Source organism: Rhipicephalus microplus, chromosome 4 (genome assembly GCF_043290135.1).
Source record: "Rhipicephalus microplus isolate Deutch F79 chromosome 4, USDA_Rmic, whole genome shotgun sequence".
NCBI lineage: Eukaryota > Metazoa > Arthropoda > Arachnida > Ixodida > Ixodidae > Rhipicephalus > Rhipicephalus microplus.
In genome coordinates, this window is record NC_134703.1 from 221,199,782 (window position 1) to 221,220,274 (window position 20,493).

Here is a 20,493-nt window from a genome sequence, read left to right on the forward strand (position 1 = left end):
GTGTATTTTATCTAACATTTTTCAGCAATCACTCTCATCTGGAGTGGTGCCCCAAGACTGGAAGGTAGGCAAGGTCATTCCAATCCAAAAGAAAGGTAACTCACACTTACCAAAAAACTATCGTCCTATTTCGCTCATAAGTGAATGCTCCAAAATCATGGAGCACGTAATCCATTCCCACATAGTCAACTTTCTCGCACCTGTTCATTTCTTTCACAAAAACTAACATAATTTTCAGAAAGGTAATATATGCGACACTCAACTAGCTCTGTTTATTCACGACGTTAGTCCCAGCATTGATGCAAATATATCCATAGACGCACTCTCTTTAGACTTCGAGAAAGCTTTTGACGAAGCTTCTCATAAACGCCTGTTCTTAAAACTTTCTTTTCTGAACCTCGACAGTTAGTTTTTCATTGAATATGTGACTCTTTAACTAACCAACAGCAGTTAGTTTATGCTAATAATTTTTGTTCGTGTTTTCGTCTTTACGCCCCGTTATTTCAGGGGTGCCTGAAGGCACTGTTCGAGGACCTTTGCTTTTTCTCTCACACACACACGCACGCACACACACACACACACACACACACACACACACACACACACACACACACACACACACATATATATATATATATATATATATATATATATATATATATATATATATATATATATATATATATATATATATATATTTATATATATATATACATGTTTATATATATATATATATATATATATATATATATATATATATATATATATATATATATATATATATATATATATATATATATATATATATATATATATATATATATATATATATGTTTGTGTGTGTCTGTTAAGTACTTGCCCAATAATATTTTCTCTGACATTAGACTTGTCGCCGATGTTTAGGTGCAGTATTTCAAAAAAGTTGATATTGAGTAATTCGAATTTCCCGCGTTTTAAACACCGGCACACAGTTTACACAATGCCCGACAGGGAGCCCCACCAATTCGGTAGAAGCGCTGTGGCAAAAAGTTTGAAATGGCAGACAGTTCGAGCAGCTCGCGAGGACCAAGGGGTATGTTTTTGGCTATTCTTTTGTACTTTATCACCATTACGCGAAACTTTGTACTCACACTTGTTAATTATACTTTATTAAAGCCTGATAGGTTGTTACTTCAACGGTATTCACAGCAGTTAATGCGCGAGATGTCCGTTTACAATGGTCCATGTTTGTGGACAAAAGTTTTAAACGTGTGTAAAGCATTATTTATTTCGCCCTCAATAGCCAGATTCCTGACTGATGAAAAAATCGCTGTCATGCTAGAGGCAAGCGATATGGCTCTCTCGGAGTCAGAAGACAGAGGAGAACATGGCCTTGCTCTTCTCATAAGCAAGGATGAGCCTACAAGTGATTCTTCTGATGAACCAGAACACGAAATTTTTAGGCCACTAGGAAAAAAGAAGCAGCATTGTTGGAACTCATAAGTTTAAGCGTTTATAGTTTGCAGCTATTGGTTAAAACTAAATTTACTTTGTTTGTTGCTTGCATATTTTCAAAGAGGGATTGTGCTGAGAGTGAAAATCAAGATGACGGCGGTTTTCGGCAACTTCTGACCCCGCATGAGTACTTCGCGAAACATTTTCCTTTGGAGTTTAGGAGCAAACGTGCGGAACAAACCAATCTGTACTCAGTTCAAAAGTGAAATCACAGATCTGTTCGAACTAACATGCTTGAAGTAAGGAATCCTGCTGGAATGCGCCTGCTAATACGAATCATGCATCTTCGCCAAGTACAGCTGTACTGGTCTTGAGCAACCCGGACACCATCAGTTTCCGACTGCATGAAAGAGAACAGGTTTTACGAGCTACGCAATCACTTGCCCTTCAAGGACATTTTTACTGTTACAGCACGCCAAAAGGTAGATAGGCTGCACCTTGCGCTGCCAATAGTTCATCGTTTCCAAACAGCCTGCAGAGCACTGCGACGCACAAAAAAAACCTATCGATTGATGAGCGAATGGTCCCGTTTTCTGGAAGATGTGCATTAGAGCAATGTCTTCCTACAAAGCCTAATTCATTTGGTCTCAAAAATTTCAATTTAGCCTCCCCGGACGGTTTAGTACTTGAATTTCTTGTTTATACAGGAAAGGATACTGTACACGTTGATGATACAAAAGCGTATGGCCTTGGTGGAGGAGCTGTCGTAAAGCAGCTCGCAACAAGCACAACGCATGAAAAATACCAGGCTTTCATGGACAGGTTTTTCACTTGACTGCCAATTGTGGACTACCTTCTTAAAAAAAAGTTTTTTCACTGAGACCGTCATTTGAAACAGAACCCAAGATGCAGTCTCAAAGCTTCCAAGTGATAAGTCAATGAAGGGGGGGGGGACAATGCACGCCTCGTGCGAGAAGACAAGTGTGTCTCGTAAAGAGTGCGGAATAAGAAGGGCATTTCTTCTCATGTCAAGTGTCATTAGATGTTATCCTCTCGGTACATGCAACAGGTGGTGTAAGCTAAAAAAAGGATGGCGTTGAGTTTGTCGATAGATATGTGTCGTACTATCGAACAAAAGTCAGAACAAGAAAATGGAAGGCACGGTTCTTCACTCACTTTCTAGATTGCTTACCAGCGCAAACGACAGGGCAGGAGGGAACTGGAGAAGGGACGAGACAAAGCGCTGAACGACAACATGAGGCTGGAGCGAACGGGCCCTTTCCTGACTTTCCTGACTTCTTCGTTCCAGCCTCAAGTTGTCGTTCAGCGCTCTGTCTCGTCTCTTCTCCCTTCCCCTCCTGCCCTGTCGCTTGCGCTGGTAAGCAACTTTTATGATGTTATACCAACACGCCCAATTCCACTTGCTCTTGAGTTTCATTTCTAATAGAACGGGCCCTTCCCTGACTTCTTCGCTCCAGCCTCATGTTGTCGTTCAGCGCTCTGTCTCGTCTCTTCTCCTGTCTCCTCCTGCTCTGTCGTTTGCGCTGGTAAGCAACCTTTATGATGTTGTAGCGGCGAGAGAAGAGAGACGTGAGACGGCGACGAAGGCGGCCGACGGGGCCGTGCTGATCTCGCCACTTTATTGCACGCCTGAAGAGCAGCCGCGGTGGCTGTCCACGTTCGACGCGCCAGGTGCGTGAGCTCGTTCTAATCCTCGCGCAGCTCGAGCTAGCACCAGCTGCGCGAGAGGCGCGGCGCGGTGATTGAGAAATGATGATGGTGATGATGGCACTACAGGGCTCCCCCCCTAGCGCTTAGCGCGATTTGAAGGCATATGAAAAAAGAAAGAGAGCGACAAATGCTATATACATGAACGGCAATCCATAAAGTGTTCATTTGGCAAGTCCAGGTTGTCAACGTTTATGGACCATCAGTAGGCAGTGTGTCTCCGGTGGTCGAGTCTGGGAGAAGCGCAAGGGACGAAGAAGGAAGTGCCGGGTCGCTGTGTTCATAGACACGTCGATCCCACAATTACGCGGTGGGACCATTCGAATGCGCACCCGCCGTTTCGAGTAGACGCGGCTGACAAACGTGCCCACAGCTGGAACTGTGGACAGGCGCTGAAGAGCTCGCGCCGGCAATGTGGGCGAAATAGTGTGAAGGATCGGAACGCACCCATGATGACCGAGCACTAAAGTTTCACAGCCACAGCGGGGTCTCGGACAGCGCACAGGGTGCCGAGCATGCTGAGGACAAGGAGCAGCGTCGCGGTCGGGCTGGTGCGGACGTCTCTGTCGATGAAACACCGGCCTCCGCGTAGCACTGCGACCGGCATGCCGGGGCGTGTGGCCGAGCCGACGGATGCGGAAACGCCGTGCATTGCGGCTAGTCATGTGCACGGCAAGTGGTTGGCCCTTGCGTCGGGAAAACCTCGTAGGTGTTTGCGCCGTCTTGAAGTCCAAGGCTGCAACACATGACTGTTTAGCAAGAGGCTTGAAAAAGGGCCTCTCTGTACTATGCCGAACGTGACGATTTCGTTGGCATACTATCAAGGGCGGCAGATATGCAGTTGGACCGCACGTCGTCGCTGTTGTTACCAACGAGCCTATGTGGCGGACTGCATCCGGCGCCAAATGCTCTGGGAAATAGTTGTGTAGCTCAGAAGACGTGAGCTGTGATGGAGGATCGGGTGGCACACCTGAAAGACCATCGGTTCTCCGCGCATGAGGGTTGGTGTGCAGGTCTGCATGATTGATGACAACCTCTACAGCATGTGTGGCATATGTAGTCTGCAGTGCCATAGGCGCGCTAGGTACGTCGTCCTCAGCTGCGTCAGTCATAGTCGCAGCCTCTCGGAAGTTTGGCTGTGGTTGACGGCTTATGACTTTAACTTCGGCTGCGGGAGACTGCGGGGCTGAAGATGGTCGCTGCTGGCAGGACGCAGAGAGCGTCGAGGTGGGTGGGGAGGCGCCTTCGGACATCGTCGACGCTGAAGTCTCCGTGACCAAGGGGCGAATAGTGAGCGTGAGGATGTCCGTAGTCTTGGCAGACTCCGGGGCATGCGGCGATGAAGCCGTCGTGGAGTCTGACATGTCTGAGAAATCGTGGTCTGTGCAGGCCGGAGAAGACATGCGGGTGGCGAGAGTGCCCGAGGGACAATCGGCCGAGGACTTCGAAAAAATGCACCTCGTGGCGACCCGGTCGTTGGTTACAGGAACGTATTGAAGAAGCTCGTCGGATTTCGTGGCTGACTGGTCGCGTGCAGCACGAATGTTCTGAACCTCGTCGGATGGGCATTCGTACGCGGGACTCGCGTTGATAGCGGCCGGACGAGATGTTGTAGGAGACGTAGTTGGGGAAGTTAGGTCCCGGTCAGTGAAGACTTTCGGGCCGGAGGGTACCGCACGCTGCGACGCAGACGAAACCTGTAAGTCGCGGGTGAACGGCAGCGGGTGGTAGGTGAGGCCATAGCTGGCAAGCACCGCAGAACAGAGGTCATCGTAAGGCTGCTGGCTGGAGGTTGAAGTGCCAGAGAGAGGACGCAACTCAACCGGAAGGGCGTCTTGAAGAATGGCGTGCATCAGCGGCTGGTCCGTGACGCCATTCAGCGCAAGAACGGCATCGAGCTGCTTGAACTATACCTTGGGGTAGGTCGATTGGAACGGTGGCACTGGCGGGCAGAGTTGCGGGAACATGGCCGCGGGCCGCTCGGCGAAGGGCGTGTTCTCCGGGTGACCAATGTAGCGGCGAGAGAAGAGATACGTGAGATGGCGTCGAAGGCGGGCGACGGGGCCGTGCTGATCTCGCCACTTTATTCCACGCCTGAAGCGGAGCCGCGGTGGCTGTCCACGTCCGACGCGCCAGGTGCGTGAGCTCGTTCTAATCCTCGCGCTGCTCGAGCTAGCACCAGCTGCGCGAGACGCGCGGCGCGGTGATTGAGAAATGATGATGGTGATGATGGCACTACAATGTTATACCAACACGCCCAATTCCACTTGCTCTCGAGTTTCATTTCAAATACAATGGGCCCTTCCTTGACTTCTTCGCTCCAGCCTCATGTTGTCGTTCAGTGCTCTGTCTCATCTCTTCTCCTGTTCCCTCCAGCCCTGTCGTTTGCGCTGGTAAGCAACCTTCATGATGTTATACCAACACGCCCAATTCCACTTGCTCTTGAGTTTCATTTCAAATACAATGGGCCCTTCCTTGACTTCTTCGCTCCAGCCTCATGTTGTCGTTCAGTGCTCTGTCTCATCTCTTCTCCTGTTCCCTCCAGCCCTGTCGTTTGCGCTGGTAAGCAACCTTCATGATGTTATACCAACACGCCTATTCCAACTGTCTCTTGAGTTTCATTTCTAATACAATGGGCCCTTTCCTGACTACTTCGCTCCAGCCTCATGTTGTCGTTCAGCGCTCTCTCTCGTCTCTTCTTCTGTCCGCTCCTGCTCTGTCGTTTGCTCTGGTAAGCAACCTTTATGATGTTATACCAACACGCCTATTCCAACTTTCTCTTGAGTTTCATTTCTAATACAAAGGGCCCTTTCCTGACTTCTTCGCTCCAGCCTCATGTCGTTCAGCTCTCTGTCTCGTCTCTTCTTCTGTCCCCTGCTGCTCTGTCGTTTGCACTGCTAAGCAACCTTTATGATGTTATACCAACACGCGTATTTCAACTGTCTCTTGAGTTTCATTTCTAATACAAAGGGCCCTTTCCTGACTTCTTCGCTCCAGCCTCATGTTGTCGTTCGGCGCTCTATCTCGTCTCTTCTCCTGTCCTCTCCTGCTCTGTGGTTTGCGCTGGTAAGCAACCTTTATGATGTTATACCAACACGCCCAATTCCACTTGCTCTTGAGTTTCATTTCTAATACAACGGGCCCTTCCCTGACTTCTTCGCTCCAGCCTCATGTTGTCGTTCAGCGCTCTGTCTCATCTCTTCTCCTGTCCCCTCCTGCCCTGTCGTTTGCGCTGGTAAACAACCTTTATGATGTTATACCAACACACCCAATCCCACTGACTCTTAAGTTCCATTTCTAATACAAAGGGCCCTTTCCTGACTTCGCTCCAGCCTCAGGTTGTCGTTCAGCGCTCTGTCTCGTCTCTTCTCCTGTCCCCTCCTGCCCTGTCGTTTGCGCTGGTAAGCAACCTTTATGATGTTATACCAACACGCCCAATTCCACTTGCTCTTGAGTTTCATTTCTAATACAACGGGCCCTTCCCTGATTTCTTCGCTCCAGCCTCATGTTGTCGTTCAGCGCTCTGCCTCGTCTCTTCTCCTGTCCCCTCCTGCCCTGTCGTTTGCGTTGGTAAGCAACCTTTATGATGTTATACCAACACGCCCAATCCCACCATCTCTTGAGTTTCATTTGTAATACAACGGGCCCTTTCCTGACTTCTTCGCTCCAGCCTCATGTTGTCGTTCAGCGCTGTGTCTCGTCCTTTCTCCTGTCCCCTCCTGCCCTGTCGTTTGCCCTGGTAAGCAACCTTTGTGTTGTTATACCAACACGCCCAGTTCCACTGTCTCTTGAGTTTTGTTTCTAATACAACGGGCCCTTTCCTTACTTCTTCGCTCCAGCCTCATGTTGTCGCTCAGCGCTCTGTCTCGTCTCTTCTCCTGTCCCCACCTGCCCTGTCGTTTGCGCTGGTAAGCAACCTTTCTGATGTTATACCAACACGCCCAATCTCATTGTCTCTTGAGTTTCATTTCTAATACAACGGACCCTTTCCTGACTTCTTCGCTCCAGCCTCATGTTGTCGTTCGGAGCTCTGTCTCGTCTCTTCTCCTGTCCCCTCCTGACCTGTCGTTTGCGCTGGTAAGCAGCCTTTATGATGTTATACTAACACGCCCAATCCCATTGTCTCTTGACTTTCACTTTCTAGACCTTGCCATGGGCAATCATGGATTGAATACCAACGTGACAATCAAGCCATGGGCATACCAAAAAACTTTCCCTGCTTCAGTTCAAGGAAGAAACTGTAGAAACTTTATTCAAGGCAAATTCAACACGCAACAGTAAGAAAAACAAAGACATTCCCCCTGCTGACAACTCGAGGCCTGTGCAATTACCGAATATTGACACACGCAATGACCGCAATGACCATTTCCCGGAGTCTTGCAACCTAAAGAATGCGATGCGAGCAGAAATGGTAACTGCAATGGCGAAACAAGGGTGCACCAATTGGAACATGTTCTTCTGTCTTTTTGGCGAAAACTGCTTCGTAAATTTCCAAAATGCTGGCACCGAGTGTCCCCATATGTAGACGTCCATTTACAACGTTGACAACTTATCTCCACAAACGTTGGCACTCTTGTATAACTTGAAATAATTAAAAGTTTTGTTGTATCTTTCTTATGAACTATGGACAAAAGTTTCAATGAAAGTTTTAAAAAAAAATATTGTTTTTTTTTCGTTCTTTATAGGGTCGGTAGTTAAAAAGATAAGTGTGTGCTTTCAAATATTGGAACACGTAATCGATTGCCACATAGACAACCTTCTCGCACCTCTTCATTTCTTTCATAAAAACCAACATGGCTTTCACAAAATTGTTTCGTGTGACACTCAACCAGCTATGTTTGCTAACGATGTTAGCACCTGCATTGATGCAAATATACCCGTAGACGCGCTCTTTTTAGACTATGGGAAAGCTTTTGACAAAGTTTCTCGGAAACCTTTGTTCTTAAAACTTTCCTTTATGAACCACGACCGATTATTTTTAAAATAGATTTGCCACTTTTAACTAACCACCAGCAGATCGTTTACGTTATAATTATCTTTCTTTGTCTTTACGCTCTGTTATTTCAGGCGCGCCTCAAGGCACTGTTCTGGGACTTTTGCGTTTTCTCATATGTATTAAAGAGTTCCCGCATAGTGCATCCTCTAACAACTGACTTTTCGCCGATGGTTGTGTCATTTATCGCCCAATTAACAACGCGCCCAATGTCCACGAACTTCCATGTGACTTTCATAAAATTGAAATAGGGTGTAAAAAGTGGTTATTATACCTTAATGTAAATAAAACACAACTAGTCTCCATAGCCAAGAGTACTACCCGTATCCTGCATAACTCATCAACAACACCTAAATTTTATGTGTAACCGAATACAAGCATCAAGGTGTTCATTTTTTGTGAATTAATATGTGCTCTTCACATAACGCACATCACTAACAAAGCAAACCACTCTCCTTGCTGCCTGCGCCGAAACCTTCATTCGCTTATCACAAACTAATCAGACCAAAACTTGAATACCCGTGTGCTCTTTGGAACTCTCATCAGCGTGACAATACTAAAACAATTGAAACAGTACAAAGCTTGCAGCAAAATTCATCTTTTCAGATTATTCATATCAGTCAAGCCTACCCGAACCTCAATCTCGTGCTAACCTCGCCACCCTTTCGTCACGCCGCTGTGTAGCTCGTGCGACGTCCTCGCAGACACAGACCGAACCCCGGGTCTTTCAAAATGTTTACGTCCATTTCTTCAGCCCAGGCATCGAAAAAAAAATCTCCCGGGGTAAAGAATGCACCTTTTGGCGTTGAGTTCCTAGAAGAACACTGTTGACGGTTCTCGCAGGCCCACTGAGCAAACACCAGGACTGGGTGGCGGCTTGTTGTCTGTATGGACACTACGGTGCCGATGCACTGTGCGCGCCCTTAATATTTATGACATGGGGTAGGGGAAGCAGCAGAGTGCCTCTTTTTGGTTCTGTACGTGTGACTCTGCTGTAGCGCCTGAGCCGGGCCCGGCCTGGCATTCCATCACCTTCCGTGGCTCCCGGGCTCATTACTGCATTCTGTCCGGATAACCACCGGCGGCGTGAAAGGACAAAGAGGTGGCGGCTGCGGAGAATTGTGCGGGAGACACCGGCTTGCATGGAGACGTTGAAACTCGATCTTGACATCAGGTACCAAAAACTGGTGAAATTTGGGTGGCAGAAAACATTTCAGCACAGTACTCCGAACTCCGGGTGTTGGGCATTACTGACGGCTTTTTTTGAACGTTGGGACTCCTGGTTGCCCGTAATTCACGTGTTACCAGACCGCTCACCCAACTTTGTCTCAAGTTTTGGAGCTTGTATATTAGTTACTTGCTCTACTTTGCTTGGGAGAGGGCTTTCCACTGTCGTGGGATGCGGGGGAGTCGTCGAAGCTAACACAAACCGACTTGCAGGAATGTATGTCGCATCAACAGTGCTAAATGGTTAGGTTTCACGGAGGTGACACAGAGGGGCACAGTGAGATTCTACGAAAAGGTACCACAGAAGCCCGATCGAAGAGGACTGCGCCATGAGTTCGAGATGGTAGAGAGACCGAACGGTAAAGGAGGACGGTACCTTGAGATCGAGGTGATAAAGAAACCGACTGGAGCAAGAGGACGGTGCCTTGAGATTGAGATGGTAGAGAGACGGAATGCAAAAGAATGATAATAAGGAGATGCTACTCGAATACACATTTTTTTAATATTCACCCTAGAGCAATGAAACTTGAGCTGTTTAAGGAACTTTTTATGCTAATTTTAGAAATATAGTTAGCTTGCTTGCAAGTTGCTTACCTTTAACTCTGCGAAATGACAAAGTGAAAACCTTAACCCTTTTTCCCCCTTCTCTTCATTCCTGAACTTCCGTAATTTTTTACTGCTCATAGTTCATTTTGTTTAAAATAAAGCTTAGAATGCTAATAACTAATTAGAAAACACATACAAAACATGTAGTAGGCGCGAAAAGTAATAGACGTTAAAAAGTCCATATTTGACCTACCCTAATAAAGCTTACATAGACGTTTTTCATTATACAGAAATATTAAAATTTAAACTAAATAATTGCATTTGCCCTACTTTAGAAAAAACGTGGGCAAAATTTCATGGAGATCAGAGCATTATTATTGCCCGAAAAAGGAGGGACACAATAAACGCTTTGCAACATTGTTTCACTCTGTTATTTAGTGTGTTTCATGTATGCCCACCCTGCTTGGACTTTTTGTCTGCAGTATTCTATAAATAAATAAATAAATATATAAATAAAATAAAAAAGTAGTGGCAAAGTTTGTGTTTTCAGAAAAAGAAGTTTTCAGGTTAAAATTGAGTTTTTATTTGTGAAAGATATCATCAAATTTGATGAAATTTGCACACCAAAAAGAACAATCTTTCCTTTAGTGTCCACTGCGACTAAAATCTGCCAGTCACACGAGTTTGTCCCTTTCGGCGTTTTCTTGCCGACCCTTCACAGACAGTTCGCTCACAGACAGGGCCATGAAATGCTTGCCAAGCTTCCACTCCATCTGGCAGAGCCTTGTGCCAACTGCAAGCTATGAAAAAGTTCGACAGAACTCCGAAATCCAAACTAAGTTCAGTGCCATGCCATGTTGCGGTCATGTTTGTGCATAATACTTTCATACATAATGGCGATATCGTCCCTGCTAAGTTCTCTCACTGCGAGCTCTTTCGACCACACATGTTCGGTGCTGACGTCATCCATTGCCGCATCCCGAATTTTCCGGCTGACAGATGTGAAGGACTTTCGATGCATTGGTTTTTGCAAGCCAACAACTGCCGCAAATCGGACCAGCTGCTCGTAGCCTATTCCTACAGAGTGCACCGCACAACTGCTTTCACTTGCAAGGAATCCTTTTTTCAATCCTAACGGAGACAATTACACGAGAAAAGCATTGTTCTGCTGCACTGTTCGACAAGACATGGACCCCGAAAAGAGGCTTCAGAGCACATCTAGATGCGCAGTGGCTAATGGCAGTCCCCCATCCGTACCACGCGATAAGCCAGTTGCGGCACTGGAAAAACACGCAGAAGCGTGCTTGTTTTTATTATTTTTTTCGCCGCATCAGCGAGGGGAACTTGTTGCTTGAAGAGTGAGACTCGGCTCTTCGGCTCATGCGATAAACAATGGCGAGTGGCGGCGCATTATCGACGGCAAAGTGCACAAAGACTGTCCTCTTTGGACCTTTTAACAGGCACCTTGTGCTCTTTAGATGCACTTTTAAAGCATTTCCAATAAGTTTCGACCTGTGTTTTTTTTTGTAACAATAGAGGTAAAAGTCTGATCAAAACCGACAAAAATAAAAATCGGTAATTTTGAAAAAAACTCGGGATTTTTGACCCGCATCTCCCCTATGGTGCGAATGAAGCAATGAGAGTCGCTGAGATGATAGCGGAAGTTGTGACGGTATGATTAGGATGAAAAATAGGAGACGGGAGACGAGGAGGCAAGCGATTGAGAAGTTATTAAAGAGGACTAAGATGGAAATTACTGGAAGAGACAACGAAGGCGACGGTGAGAAAGACGATGAAGACATGAGTTGGACAGTGACCCCATGGAAGAGGCCCTGAGTCCCGGCTTGTACAGCCAACTGCGAGGCCCCGACAACATGGACCTATCGTGAGACAAACTTCATTTTCCTTACTTAGATGAGCTTTGCGGAAAGAGATTTTCGTGCATTAAGAAACTGCGTGGTTTTATTAATTGATAACCTCATCATTTGTGTCGGGGCGTGTTTCCTTTATATCGGCGTACTTTTGTATTGTTGCAGTTACTTTGTTTATGTATCTTGTGTCACACGTCACAAGTGTCTAAATAATGTGTCATAAGTTTGTGCAGCAGAACTGTTGTACGCGGGCAGTACGCCGTTCGCAATACTAATAAATGAAAAGCATCACTAATTGAGAAAACGTCGCAGCGTTTCTTCCCGGCCCAGGCACGGATCCCTGTGTGTGGAAAGTGGTTTGGGTGCATAGCTAAGAGGAAACTAAGAAAAGTGGTAGAGTGGTCTTCCCTATATTTGGTGGTCGGTGGCGCATAGCGCTGACGTCTCAAGTGGTTGAAGCGGTTGGTTTACTGTTGGGCAACGGTTCGAGATTTCACCCTGGTACTAGGGAACGAGAGGCGGGAAAATGAACGAGCAGGCTACGAATATGACCCACGGAGACGACCCACTAAAATTAAGCACGTGATTGTTAGCAGGCCTGGTTCCATCTTTTACGGGAGGTGATACGGGTCCGGATATTGGGAACTTGTTTAAAACTTTGGAGCAGGTTTGCCGCTGGAGTAGATGGCAGGACAGTAAGCTGATGGGCATAGCGTGATGCAAGATGATAGAAGCGGCGCACGATTTTGCATAGTGGGATGATGGCTTCGCTGCAGCTGCAACTTTTTCTGAGTTCAAATATTTGGCTCTTAAGAGGTTTGAGAAGAAGCCACTTATTTTTAAAATGGAAAGGTTTTTACTCGCGAGGCAGAGGGCAGATGAGAAGGTGTGGTCATTTGCGAGTCACTTGCGCATGCTCGGGACCGCCGCCTTTGCGAGCTCCGATAGTCAATATCCGGTGAAAGCTTCACTGCACCACAAAATTCTAGCTGAACAATTGCTGTCACAATTTTCATTTGGCCTGAGGGATCCGGTCCGCAGATTTGTATTCTCTCGCTACCCGAAAACGTTTGATGAGGCTATTCCCATAGCGGTCAAAAAGGAACAGAATGAGAATGTGTCGCGGAGTCATGCGTTCCCAGTTCAATACGTAAAACAAGGATATTCATGAGATGCATAGCCGCCTTGACCACCTCGAAAAACTTGTGGAGAGCTTGACAGTATACAATAAAGTGAAAATTGGCATGAATTTCCATCGTGGCACCCTTTTACCGGCGGGTGCTATAACTGCGACAGCATTGGTCATTTTTGGCGAAAATGCCACCATTATCAGCGACGAACGTGGAATCTGACGGATGGCAGCCGTGTTCATAAAGGCAACAAGATGGTGACAAAATTCGATCTGGAAACCTAGTCGCAACTCCTCATCGTGAAAGCGACGCGCAAAGGTCAATAGCAGTTGTAAACGTTCGCGAAGAAACAAGTTCAGTAAAAACGAGTCACAGTTCACCGTGTGCGAGGGTGGTTAAAGTAATTTCTGTCATCGAGGAGTATGTTGCGCCATTGGGCGAGTGTGTGTTTGTGGGGAACGTTCACAAGGCGGTGCCACTGGGTGAGACAAACGTTACGGAGGTTAATGGGATGGATGCAGACAGTTTTTTTGCTGTTTCTACCTTGAAGGTCCCACGAAGCGTTGAGGCATTACCAGTAGGAGTAGCAGATATGGAGTTAAGAACGGGCTTTCTGAGGATGAACTTGTCGGCGTCTTGGTCTACATGGTGGTGGTCCCAACGTTGGAAAAAGTAGATGAAATTTAGGAAGGCCTAGACTACAACAGGGTGGTTTTTGTGAGGCCAAAGGAGAACTGTTGTACACTCCATGTACACCGCGCCAATTTTAAGCAGACGCAGTTGCGGCCTTACAGGATATATGTTCACGAACTCTCCACTCCACTGCTGAATTGAGTGTGTGGGAGTTTGAACCATTCAACGAGGGTCCACACTCAAATTGAGGGAAGCGGTCTGCATCCGGGTAGCGCTGAGGGATTGGCTAGGGTCGTAAGTGTCCGCAATGTTGCTTGCCATATTATGTTCTATGATTTCTGCTCGGTTATTGTGCTTGTTACTTTTCTAAAGACCTTGTGTCGAAGTTTCAGTTTCTGTACATTTTGTTTTGCTTTGACTTGTACACTTGTTTGTTTTGTTGATTGTGTTTTGGAATGAGGCAGGAAGGTCGGTCGATTAGTGTGGTTTTGTGTTGCTAGTGGTATCTGACGTTAGTGAGTGGGTGACACCAACTGCCACTTGTCATCTCGCCACTTGTCAGAGAGAGCGTGCAAAGAGGACTGTTTTAGTAAACGGGAAGGTTTAAAGCGACAATATATGGGACTGGCAGCTGTGGCCCGAATTAGGTAGGTTATGAGAGGTGGTTCGTCGAGATACATTTATGGGCGCTGCGAAACAGGTGATGAGACGAGACGAGTAGAGATAGTGGAGGGGCTATGGTGTTCTTCCTTACACAATAGTGTCGTGCCTCGATAGGAGGTGATGAGTTCTGCCATATTGAAAGAGCTGGAACAGCCAGGGCATCGACGAGGTGAGTTGAAAGTTCGAATTGAAAAGGGGTCAAGGTGTCTCCCCACACAAAAATGTCGTGCCTTGTGAGGAGGCACAGAGCGTTGCGATTGGTGTTTAGGTACAACGACCAATGTCACAGTAGCATCGAACAGCGGGTACGCTGCTTTATCAGTCTATTCGAACGCGCAATTGACCTTGAAGGTTCCTTTCTCTCCCCGACGGGTGCAGCAGAGGCTGAGCAGAGGTGATACGCAAGTGTAATTCAGTGTTGTTGCCCGTATGACCTACGTCTTTCCCCCGTTCAGCCTTTCTTTTAGTTTGAGATATTCGAAAAGTTTTTTTGCATGTGTAGTGCGAAAATGTATTGAATTGTGTATATCCTAAGTTCAATTGTGCTGAAAGTGGACACTGCAAACGAAGTGTGTGATGTGCCCGCAAGGTAGTGAACCTTCAGCAGATCTGACTCAATGCGTCCATCACCCTCCGACATATGAGGAACTATTACCATTGTGCATTTTATCTAGGCGTCATCTACGAGTTTCCTCTGCGGCAAGCAGCGTTCTAAGTGTGCTGTCACAAACGAGTGCTCCGAAAAAGCGCGCGCTGCCGAGTTCTGGCAACAGTGATGGTGCGGGGCGCCAGTGGGGCGCCTAGGGATTGGCGCTAGAAAAGAAAAAAAAAACAAGCGTCCAAAGACTCCCTTGGCCCACCGTCTCCCATCGGAAGCGTAGTTTTTACGACCAACCTCCTTACATCGGTCGCCGAGCAAGCCCTGGAAAGATCTCGAAGGAAGGGGGCGCGATGATGCACTGTTGTATCACGTGTCGCAGACGGCTCTCGAAACGTCTCGCCCTTTCCCCAGCCTTGACTGTGCATCGCGCCGACGAAACAATTAGTATTTTCTGGAATCAAGCGCGAAAGGTATTTAAGCCAGCACCGGCGAATGGATATCAGGAGACAAAGACAGGTTACGCCAGCATGCGTAGGCAGGAGAAAAAGGAAGTGTGCGCCTGTGTGCGTGAATCCTTCTGCCTTGTCGGCGAAGGTTTTGCCCTTAGTGACAAAGCAGGAGATGAAGAAAGTTTTGCGCAAGTGTACGAGGGGTCATTCCGCCGTGTCGGTGAAGGCTTTTGTCGTCGGTGACAAAGCAGGTAATGAAGAGGGTTTCCACCTGAAGAGTGAAGGCTGGCGCTACCACTAGAAGAAGAGTGTGTCTACCGCTAGAGAGCGAAGACGCGTCCCGCAATCGCAACGCGTGGATAGCCGACATGTTACAGGCGAGGTAGGTTGGTGCTTGGAGAGCGGCCAATTGAAGACGCTAGGTTTTCTGGAAGAGAAACATCGGGGGCAGCAGATTGACAACAGCACTGGACTTTGAGTGAGTGATTCTCGGAAGAGTATCATTCAGACTTTGTTCCATGGACTTTAGACTGAATAAGTTTTCAAACTCTTTAGTCTTTAAGTGTTTTGGTTGTTCGATGCATGTGATTGCGTTGTAGAGCAAATTGTTGTTTGTGTCCCTTGTTTCGAGCGTGTTTGATTGTACTGTGTAGTACGTTTTTCGATTGGTGACATATTGTGTTCAACTATTGTCGAGTGTGCATATTCGTGTATCGTTGGATCTGCCATATTTGAGAATATAATTTTGTTTTGTTTAACAATTCTCGGCTCTGACTCGTTCTTTAGACCACAGCCGGCGTCTGCTGGCGCGCCAAACAGGACCACTTCTAAATTGTCCGCGCTTTAGTGGTGCAGTTCGGGGGGCCAATACTTCGGCCCTTGGAATTAGCCCGGCGATTGCCTCCCTAATTAACAAGACCTGTGACAGTTGTGCGTGGTTCACATGCGGCGGAATCAAACTGCTTCGTGGTAGGTGAGAGAAAGACAATTACAGATTGGTTCATTTCGGCGACACGCTGTCGCCTGGACTGAATCACAAGGGTACTGTGTTCACATGCCGCAATGTCTCAATGTTGCTGCGCCACTCGAAGACACTATGCGCCCGAATTTCCCGTGTTTGAATTTTTCCGCTGGAAACATTTTCTGCAAGAATAAGGGATTGTGACGTCTCCGCAAACACGCACTGAGCTCCGGGCCTTTCAAGGTGTTTACGCCCATTTCTGCAACCCAGACACCGAAAAAAGAAAACTCCCGAGGTAACAGATGCGCATTTCGTTGTAGAGTTCCTGGAATAATTCTGTCGACGGTTCTCGCGGGCCCACCGCGCAAACACCAGGACCGGTTGGCAGCGTGTTGTCTATATGGACACTATGATGGCGATGCACCATGGGTGCCCTTGAGATTTACGGCCTGAGGGGGGGGAGGCAGAGCGCCTCTTCTTGGTTCCATACGTTGTTGCGTTTGGCGGGCCACTCTTTTGCCGGGGCCCCCAGAACGGAAGAAAGGCAGCCGCCTCCTTATGTGGAGATAAGGAGCAGGGCCGAGACGCCGTGCTGTTTCTGCGTACTGGGCGCTGCGTGGGTGAAATTACTCTACGGCGCACCGCTGTCCTTTGGGTCCACGCAGAGATGCAACACGTGGCGTCTTCCTGCACGGGTAAAAATCACAATGCCGAGCTTCCGCCGATTACGGACGTAGGATCATCACGCTGTGCGTCTCTGACTTATCAGCCGCAGACGCTCAAATCAGCACCAGATTTCCAGGCATGGCCCCTCGGAGGTGCCTAGACTGCGACTGCTGTTCGATGGTGATGATGACACATTTTTATTCACGAAAAAAAGAAAAAAGTTGCAGGGTATCTACGGAGTGAATGATGGAGAGTGGGGCAAAGCATTCGTCCGTCCATTCGTTCTGGCTTCCGTCTGTAAATGCGTCCGTCTGTGTGACCGTGCATGCGTCCATCCACCCGTCCGTGCGTGCGTCTGATCGTGCGTGCGTCGCTGCGTTCGTCCATGCATTCGCCCCTGCGTCCGTTTATGCGTTCATCCATGCGTCTGTCTGTATGTCCGTTCGTCCATCTATTTAACACTCGAAGTACCACCATCTCGCAACTTTTCATCATATACTCCCTATATAGAAGCACCGCCATCCAGCGGGCATTCCAAGGACTAAACAAGAGGTGGTACACGCACACTTTCTTACGGCTTGCGCTTCGGGTCTATTTCCCACCTTTAACCCCCTCGAGTTCATGGTATATACTAGTTCACTGTATTTATGGCACTGCGGCCCAACACTCGCTAAACATTTCTAAAACCAAGGAGGTTATGCCCAGCAAGTATAACGTAGCAACCTTTTCCTGTCAGATAGTGCTCAATCTACATGCCAATGGCTGCTAATGGGAAATGAGAGACAGGAGAATTCGGCTTTTACTCTCTTATGGCTTGCGCTTCGTATCAACTTGCCACCTTTAACCACCTCGAAATCATGGTATATACTAGTTCACTGTATTCATGGCACTGTGGCCCAACGCTCGCTAAACCTTTCTAAAACCAAGGAGGTTACGCCCAGCGAGTATAACGTAGCAATTTTTTCTTGTCAGATAGTGCTCACTGTACATGCCAACAGCTGCTAATGGGGAATGAGAGACAGGAGCATCCGGCTTTTAGGTAACGCGCACGCCATGAACTTTTTGATGTTCAACGAAACACAGGCGAAATATCCCACCGGCACCACCTTGCAGGTCAAAATGTAACAGTGGTTACACACTACGACTACGACCATGACTACGGAGGACGAACGGGTGCCGCGTTAAGGAGCTTCGCCCCTAAAAGGGAGGGGGAATGTCAAGGGTGGTTTCCCCATCCCAGGACAACAGTTGCTGCTGCAGCTCGACCGGCTTGATCCAGGAGACCCCTTTGGGTCTTCAGGTCAGGTCGGGCGAGGACGGCTTTCCAAGGCTCCCCAAGTAGCGTATCGGAGGTGACTGTACCTCCATAAGCTTTTTCAGGCAGTCCCATGTGACATGTTGCAACGTCGGTCGTGACTCGGATCACGGACATTGGTTTACATATGCATTGGGGTTTATGTGGTGCCACCTTTTCAAATGTAAATAAGTGTTAACCTGAATTTGTCTTAGCTGGTGAGCTTCGTCAATATTAAGCGATTTGTGCGGTGGGGCATACCACTGTCTTGTCTTCCGTTGATGCTCGAGTATATCGCGTGCAGTGCATGGTTCGTACTGATTATCAGTGTCGTTGCTCACTCGGTTGCTCAAACCACGAGGGATACTGTGCGCCAGCGCGTTACTCGAGATACTGTCGTGGTCTGGGCACACAATTATAGCATGGTCTTGTATCAGCCTATCAGCCAGTATTATAAAGGGGACATTCGGTAGTGCACCACCGAGAAACATTCTTCAGTCTTCTTGGGAATCACACAAGACTAATGCGGAGGTGTTCTCTGCCTCTTTAGTTCGAATAGCTAGGGCCATCGCCACTGCCTCCACCATCGCTGTGCAGGTTGTTTTAATTGACGCTGCCGTTCGACAAAGCATGGGTGGTCGGCCCAAGCAGCGAGATGACTGACTTGTTTCATCCCGCTCGCTGGAAGCAAGATTTGCCGGAGGAGGCAACATTGTCGGAACCATGCAAGTGCTTTATTTGTGTATGTGTGTTTGCTAGGGCTGGTGTCGGTATAATGACACTCATGTGTGCTGCGGGACATGTTATTGGACGGTGTTGTATGGACCTATTCCTCTCTCTTGGAATCTGGGGAAATGAGACGGTATTTAATGAGCTCTCGCGCACTGCTTTGTGTGGTTCACGGAGCTTGTTCAATAGACAGCTTTTTTTAAATGTAGAGCTTTCAATGCAGAGCTTCGGGCCAGAGAGCCTATGCCATGTAAATAATGTAATAAGCGCTCTCTACGAAGTTCGACCTCCTCCTGCCTCGACATCTCGATCCCGGATCTCCGGTGCCGCAAACCCCGGTTGCAACAACTGGATGGCAGCGGTGAGATGAGACTCGGCGACGGAGAGCGACATAGACCAGAGGTCAGCCGAAAGCCCTTGACCTGGAATTCGGCGGTATCGACGCAACATATACCACGAACAAACATATTCGAGTGAGTGCCTGACTTTGTGCTTGAGATGTATCGAGTCTTTTAGCCTAGTCCCATTAAAAGGTAGATATAATGAACAACTGCCCAGCCCTGTGGTTGTTATTTGAGTACGGAGCAGCACTTGATGATTATCTGAGCAACAAGATTAAGCAGGAAGCGTAGGTAATTCACTAGCCACGTTAGTTTTGTGAGTTTTGTAAGGATACGTTGCGGGGAAAGTTTCGGTACTTTGAAGAGGAGAGGAGAGAAAAAGAAATAGAAAAAGTGTAGAGAGGGGGTCTGGACACGTAGTGCTACTTGTGTGCTTACGCTTTCGGTCTCTGCTGTGGGATTCACCAGGCTTCAATTTTTCCAGATCCTGGATGAAAACGCTGGTGGGTTTGTGTTTTTGCACAAATGAGCCAAAGCAAAGTAGTCACTATGGACCTGATGAGATTGACGAGAGATAACCTGCTAAACCTGTGTTGGGATCTTGACCTAGAATTTGTGGATGATATGCCTGCATCTAAACTCCGTGAGGTAATTGTCGAAAGTAAAAGTAACACTGCCGATATTGAGCCCTTTTAACATATGTATTTATTGGAACAGGAATGGATAGAGAAACAAAGAATAAAAGAGGAAGAGTACAGGATGGCGAAGCAAGAAATTTCTAAAGAGGAGGAAAGGTTGAAATGCGCGTGTGAAAGACTAGAACGCAGGTTAGATGCAAAGCAGGGGAAGGGTCAATCAGTACAGGTAGCACACCAGAAGTGCGAAGAACACTCCAGTGCGGTGCAAATTGGAGCCGCACCGAAAGATAGCACCTACCAGGGTAGCGGTAGGTTCACGAACGAACCGAGGTTGACAGCTGCAAAATAAGCTGCGTTTAGAGGAGAGATCACCGAAGGCGAGAGTAAATGCGGCGAGGTGCTGTGTCAGAGTAATTCTAGCAAAAGAGCTAAGATAGCTTTAGACAACCTGGCGCAGACACAAAGTGAGGGTGTCCCGTTGTGGAATCTTGCCCGCGAAGTCCAAGGAAATTTCGACCCACTAGCATGAACACCAGCGTCGGGCAAGCAGAGTGTACGGAAGTTGTGCAGAGTGGAGTAGTTGTAAACA

The 20,493-nt window shown here is 47.5% G+C and overlaps 1 protein-coding gene and 1 pseudogene across 3 annotated transcripts in view; one reads left to right on the forward strand and one right to left on the reverse strand.

The window, feature by feature from the left end:
- The window catches only part of LOC119172481 (uncharacterized), a 647,431-nt gene that overhangs the window by 562,149 nt on the left and 64,789 nt on the right, over positions 1 to 20,493 (reverse strand). The window lies entirely within an intron of this gene.
- On the forward strand, positions 980 to 18,859 carry LOC142814053 (uncharacterized; annotated as a pseudogene).